Raw genomic sequence first — 6,782 nt, forward strand, 5'->3', positions numbered from 1 at the left:
TATATATATATATATACACACTTACGTATACATGTTTGTAATATATAGAAAATCTAACGGTCTCGGACTGGTCTGTTGACGATTGTTGTGTAGGAAAATTGTCTGAAGTTCACCTAAGGATATTTTGACATTGGAATCGAGTTTGGGGTTGCGTTGATAATTGTCTTTGAAAACGAATTTACAGATATACAGATTAGAATGGAAAAGTTATTGTTGCAGCGTGAACACTTAATTCTATTTGCGTTTGCAATCAACGCATGTAATTGAAGCTATTAGAAGGTCAAATTTGTTAAGGTTCGAACGATAAGTCTTAACAGATATCGTGGGAGAGAGAAGAAAAGGCTTAGGATCGGCTTTGACGTGGAATACTCAACCAGATATTTACAAATATTGCGAAACCGCCGCTAACATATGAACTAGTGATATGCCTTAACTAGTAATATAATGCTTGACAATATACAGACGTATATACATACATACATCTAACGGCTCTCCGTATATATATTCTTTTATTCTTTTACTTTCAGTCATTTCATTGCGGCCATGCCGGAGCACCACCTTTAAAGAAAATATGGAACGCTTCACGAATTTGCATGTCATCCTTAGGCAGGGGCCATGCTAATCTTCTGTGTATCGTTACAATTTTATTACACGTATTGCCGAAGCAATACGTGTATGTTTGCTTGTTTCAGTTGTAATAAAACCTTTTTATAGTTTTGCAGAGTACAAATTTATTATTCTTAAGCAAAAATATCTTTGACAGTAACTTCGAAGTTTCGGCCAGTTAAATCATCGACAGACTACGACGCATTAGAGTTAATCTAATTTTATGTAGTCTCTGTTGGGTTAAAATTTTCCTTGTTTAAGAGTAATATATATCTATATATATATATATATATATTATATATATATATATATATACTCAGACACACACACGCGCACACACACACAGAGATACGCTCGCGCACACATTCAGATATATTCCTACATTTATCTATCGATGTCAATCAAATTATAATTAAAATCAGACAATAAGAACCAAGTGAAAAATGTAAGAAAACACGTCTTGAAACAAATAGGAATTAAACAATAATAAAGATGAAAGATAGAAAGAAAGAAGTGAAGGTAGAAAGAACATGTATCTTGATGTGATAGAAACGAGCAGTAGTAGCAGTAGCTTCATCATCATCATCATCATCATCATTATCCTTTAGAAATGATTCTAATTGGATGAGCATTGGTGTGTGTGTCAAAGACTTATTCCTGAAAACAGTTATTATCGCTTCTATAAATGTCATATTGAATAATAATTTACAGGTTTTGTTGCATGGAAGGATGAAGGGGAAGAAGAGGAGGGGGATGGACTGGAGGGAGAACATGGGGAGAAGAAGAAGAAGAAGAAATGAATAATAATAATGATAATAATACAAGAAGTAGAAGAAGGAGAAGAAAATTTGCTTCTTATTTTCTTTGTAATTTCTGCCACAATTGTTTTTTGTTTAAAACATTCTTAATTGGTTCTTTATAGAAGATAAAAGACCTGAGAGGATAATCAGGTATTAGGGATTAATGTGTATTAAGTTTAGGTATGAATATGTTTATGACGTTGTTTAGTCCCAATGTTATTATCGTTTATTTCAATTACCTGCTATTTCAAGAGCAGGTAATTCAGATGACTGAATATCCAGCTGATCGAATATTTAGTTGATCAAATATCCAGTTGATCGAAAACCTCATCTGACTATCAACCTTCTGGAGTTAGCGCCTTCCCAGTCGATGTTGCTTCGTTCAAACGGACTACTGCCAGCATCAGTGTCTCGAGTTGTGGAAATTCCTTGAAGGTCATAGGCAGATTCTCCTCTAGGCGCGACAAATGTACACTTCTTAGTAATCTAATGAGTAATCTAATGAGTTTCCCCCAGTCAAATTCCATTCACATGATTTTGGTCAACCCGATCTCTAGTAGAAACAGCTTGCTCAAAAAGTCATCGTACGATCGAGCACATATATCACTTGTTTTATTTCCCTCACAGTCGTACACAGTCTTTTTTAAGAAGAATCATGGGGGTCGCTCAGTCAACTAGAAATAGCAACCAAATTTCTCTCATATGTCCTCAACGACATAGTGGATTTTGGTTGTATGATTCGGGAAACAATCGGTGAAAGCAAAGGAATGCAGAGAATGGTTTGACTGACTTCGTGTGTTTAGAGTAGAAGGAAGCGAAGTGGAAAGGGAATTAGCCGGGTTTTAATGGAGGATGGAGAGACGGGCCTAAAACTGAGCCATGCAAACTGTCTGGTCGCTAGTTGGAGGCATTATACGTGTATTTCTAAGACGTAACTTTGTCAAAACGTGTCACACTGATGTTGCCTAGAAATTACTTCAAGGGTCCACATGTTTGTGGAATACTCAGCCACTTATATGCTGAATACTCGTCATTGACAGCAACGGGAATCTACTTAAGAGTAATGTGTGTATATGTGTGTGTGTGTGTGAATGTGTATGGTAGCTTTGTTTCTAATATTATGCATGTGTGTGCGCGCAACTGTATGTCCCTGTATAGGTGTGTATGTGTGTGTGTGTGTGTGTGTGTGTGTGTGTCCTTGCATATGTGTGTGTATTTGTATGTGTATACATGTATGTATTTGTTTACAAACATGAACATATTTGTAACTGTTGACAAGTTGTCTGCCGGTCAGTGACCTCCAACAACAACAATAACAACATCGAAAAAACTAAAACAAAACAAGCCCTACCCCTTCTTCCACAGTCTCACCCCACTAATAACCTCCTTCATAAATATACATTTCTTTTCTCTTTTCATTCTTTCCACGTCTAACGTCATTTACTCACTCCTAAATGTTCTTTATTCTTCCTTTAATCATTTCGTTCCCACGACGTTGCATTAGTTCTTCGCTACCCTTCATAATTCTTCCCTGTTTAATCGTTCACGTCCACCGAAAAGAAACAAAAACCTTCTCTTCCACCGCTGGAGAAGGACGAGGGCTGAAACGCCGCAAAGGTTTCTTCCAACAATTTTTAGGGAATTGATGTTCGCCTGAAATATTCTGAAGATCATTGTCCAAAAAGACGAAGAAAAAGATTCCAGCGGGAGCAATTTACGGGGAGGATAGAATAGTCAAATTATCTTGAGCAGTATTTGGAAGGTGAAACACAGTGTGTCACGAACGTCCTAGCAAAAGAAGAAACGGGTAAACCTAAATGGATGGGGCATTCGTGTAACTCATTCAGAAGAGATGAAGTAACAAAGAGAAGAAACAGAAGCTCTGTGAGTCATCTGTTGTTGTTGCTGTTGTTGTTGTATAAGAGGGGGGGGGGTAAGTATAGGTTCAGCTGGTTTATGTAGCTGCTAAAGGAGCGGACTTATCTCTGTCATTGTACTGTGGCCAGGTAGAATAGTAGATCAATCTTCTTTGTTTTTACTTATTTTAAAATATAGAACTTATTCTATCGAATTCTATGCTGATCCGCTAAGTTACAGGAACAAGTTTCCATACGTACGACAAGTTTCCTCATAGTTTAAATCAAGCGAATTCGCGTAGAAGGCAGTGGTCGGCCTAGGGCTATAGTAGAGGATACCATTGTAGTGAAGCTAAACCCGAGTGGACGAGGTGGCAAAGCGAGCTTCTCGGCCTCACAGTCCTGCCTTCGCCCACCATAGCTGAAACGCTACATAATTTTTATTCTTTGTCCCAGACGACTTTACCAGACTTGTTTGCTCATGATAGAAGTTTTAGGAATGTTCCATCAATATTCCCTGTGTTGGTATACACATATTCCAATAACAGGAACATTATTCTAAGATTATCTCGAGGCAGTCTCTCTTGTGGACAGTATATTGCATTTTTTTAAGGCTGTCGCTAAAGGCCTGGTTGGAGGCCCAGTCATTCGAGCTATTTTACAGGGCTTAGAAAACTAGAAGAACTGCTACAATAAGTGTGTGAATCAGAGAGGAGGGGAATATGTTGAATAAAATCATAATTAATTGATCCTCATCCTGTATTTTCTTTTATCCAAGCCAAGAACTTTCCAGCACCCCCTCGTATAATAATGTGCTACTTTCAGTTACTGTCTATCAAATCTACTAACAAGGCTTTGGTCAACCCAGGGTTAAAGTAGAAGACACTTGCCCAAGATGTCACATAGTGGCACTGAACGCAGAACGAGGTAGTTGGGAAGCCAGCTTCTTACTACACAACCACGCCTCCCTTTTAACGGAAATTAGCAGTAATTAGCGTGTAGAGCAGACTTCTTTGAGAGGTCAACTTTGCCTTTTATCCTTTCCAGGTCGTTAGAATAAGACCCTACCATACGTAGAACGGTTCTCTAAGGTATTTGCCTCCTTCCGTCATGTTGTATCTCTGAATTTATGTAGACATTGCAAGCTATAAAAGTCAGACAGACCACCTGTAACTCACATTAAACATATATTTACGTTATTAAAATCTAATTTTTATAATTAGAAATATAAAAATAAAAACCCCAAAAGACAATAGATCATTTTTCCTCTTTTCTTATTTTTTTCTTTCTTTTGATATTTTATATTAATTTGCATCTATTTTACATCTATTTATATTGCCCAGCCATGCTTTTCTGGACGGGACGTAAATAGATATGAATAGATATGTGTATTTCCGTTTCGTTCTCTTGTCGGTTTTTGGTCTTTCACCACACACACACACACACACACACACATTTCATTCTTTATGTTTGGTAGAAGCAATTGTTTTTTACAGATGGATGACCGTTTTACTGTTAAGCCATGAAGCGAGAGGAAGAAGATGTGGACGGAACCTGTTTATTGTTCGCAGTGAAGCAGAGAAACTGGAGCGAGAAGAGTTGTGCCATGCTCAGAGAAATTCAACACAAATGACTGAACGGAAAAAAATGTCAGAGGAAAAATTAGCCGGCGGTGGTGGTGGTAGGGGAGGTGTTAGTGACCTGTGGCAGAAAATTTGGTGAGCTTTTTAATGGTTCACGAGAGACATTATCCAAAAAACACAATACACACACACACACAGACACACATACATGTATGTATATATATATATGTATATATGTATATGTGTGTGCTTTTTGTGACCTTATCAAAAACGCATGATACACACACATATACGTGCGTATGTCATCTAAGAGTCCATAAGTTGTATATCTGTCAATAGAGTGGGTATATTATCCAAAATGTACAATATTTATATATCCATCACGGCTGATCTTACCCAATTGGTTTTGCGCTACGAAGGAGTATTAGGTAACAATCGTGTTATATAACCCTACGCTTATCAGAGGTGGCCGATAGAGAATGAAATATGGTGACTACTCTCTATTGTTGGAGGTGAATGGATACATCTGGTTTGCGGTTGCTGTGAAAAGATGACGAAACGAAATGAGTAGGAGATTAAGTTAAGAGTTATGTCCTTTGCTGCCAAGACGTGGCCACTCGGTTGGTTATTCTGCAAGTCGGTAAGAGTTATCTTGGACTGTTTACAAACACTCTCAGCTCTTACGAAATGCTTAGCGCTATTTCGCCGATCGCTACGTTCTGAGTTCAAATTCCGCCGAGGTCGATTTTGCCGTCCATCCTTTCGAGGTCAATGAAATAAGTACCAGTCACGCACTAGAGTCGATGTAATTGTCTAGCCCCCTCCCACCAAATTTCAGGCCTTGTGCCTTTAGTAGAAAGGATTATTATTATTATTATTATTATTATTATTGTTAATGCGTGAGCTGGCAGAATCGTTAGAGCACGGGGCAAAATGCTTTGTGGCATACGTTTTGAGTTCGAATTTCGAATTTTGGCCTTGTACCAAAACCTTCAAATCCTCCTCCTCCTCCTTGGACAGTTGTATATTAGTTCCTTCTCCTCTTTTGAAAAGTTGCTGGTTGCTTCACTAAGTTATTAAAGAGTCTCCCACATCCCTTACCACAGAACAATGTTACCGATAACCAGAAAGAAAGGAAGGGAGAAAAAAAAGGGGTAAAGACAGGAGAGAGAAAGAAAGAAAGAAAGAGAGAGAGAAAGAGAAGCTGAGAGGGAAGGGCCTAGTACTTAACTAGTCTTGCCATTTATTAGATCGACCATCGTATTTATTTTTCTCCACCAGTTGTTAACGGACAAAAAAAGTTGATCTCGGTTGGATATTTAAACTCAGAATTCCGGAAACGGAAACAAAATATGGTATAAAGATATAATCAGTAACCTAATAATGAATCGTTCTTAGGTTTGCTGGGTCGGAAGGTTAGACATTTGGTTAACATATCTTGTAATGATCGCCTCTGACACCTGTTTCCGTCGTTCCCGTGTAACATATGTTTTAGTCTTTTCGTCAATAATAAAATCATTTCATTTAACGATCGGGGCAAATTTCTAAAGTTACAGGAAGGAATATGTTGATAGTAGCCATAAATTATAATCACTTTTGTTTCACTGTTTACGACAATCACACACACACACACACACACACTGGCACTTCGTCGGTTACTACGACGAGTGTTCCAGTTGATCCTGTGAACGGAACCAGCCTGGTCTAGAAATTAAATTGCAAGTGGCACTTCACAGATACGCGAACCTTAATCATAAAACCAGCGGTAGCATCCCTGTTGTGTTTTTTTTCCCCAGTATTCAACTGTGATGAAACTGGCCTTTTTTGAAAATATCAGACTGGATGACGTGAGGGAGGACAATGCCCCTTATGAAAGACAAAAGCAAAGGTAATGCAGCTAGCAATTTTTAGATCAATCACCCACAAAACCACTAATG

The 6,782-nt window shown here is 38.1% G+C and overlaps 1 non-coding gene across 1 annotated transcript; it reads right to left on the bottom strand.

Moving 5' to 3' along the window:
• Window positions 1–565: 565 nt before the first annotated feature.
• On the bottom strand, window positions 566–671 carry LOC128251017 (U6 spliceosomal RNA). Its single transcript, XR_008266926.1, has one exon. It is a non-coding gene; the product is annotated as a U6 spliceosomal RNA (small nuclear RNA).
• Window positions 672–6,782: the final 6,111 nt, after the last annotated feature.

The sequence above is a fragment of the Octopus bimaculoides genome, chromosome 27, assembly GCF_001194135.2.
Source record: "Octopus bimaculoides isolate UCB-OBI-ISO-001 chromosome 27, ASM119413v2, whole genome shotgun sequence".
NCBI lineage: Eukaryota > Metazoa > Mollusca > Cephalopoda > Octopoda > Octopodidae > Octopus > Octopus bimaculoides.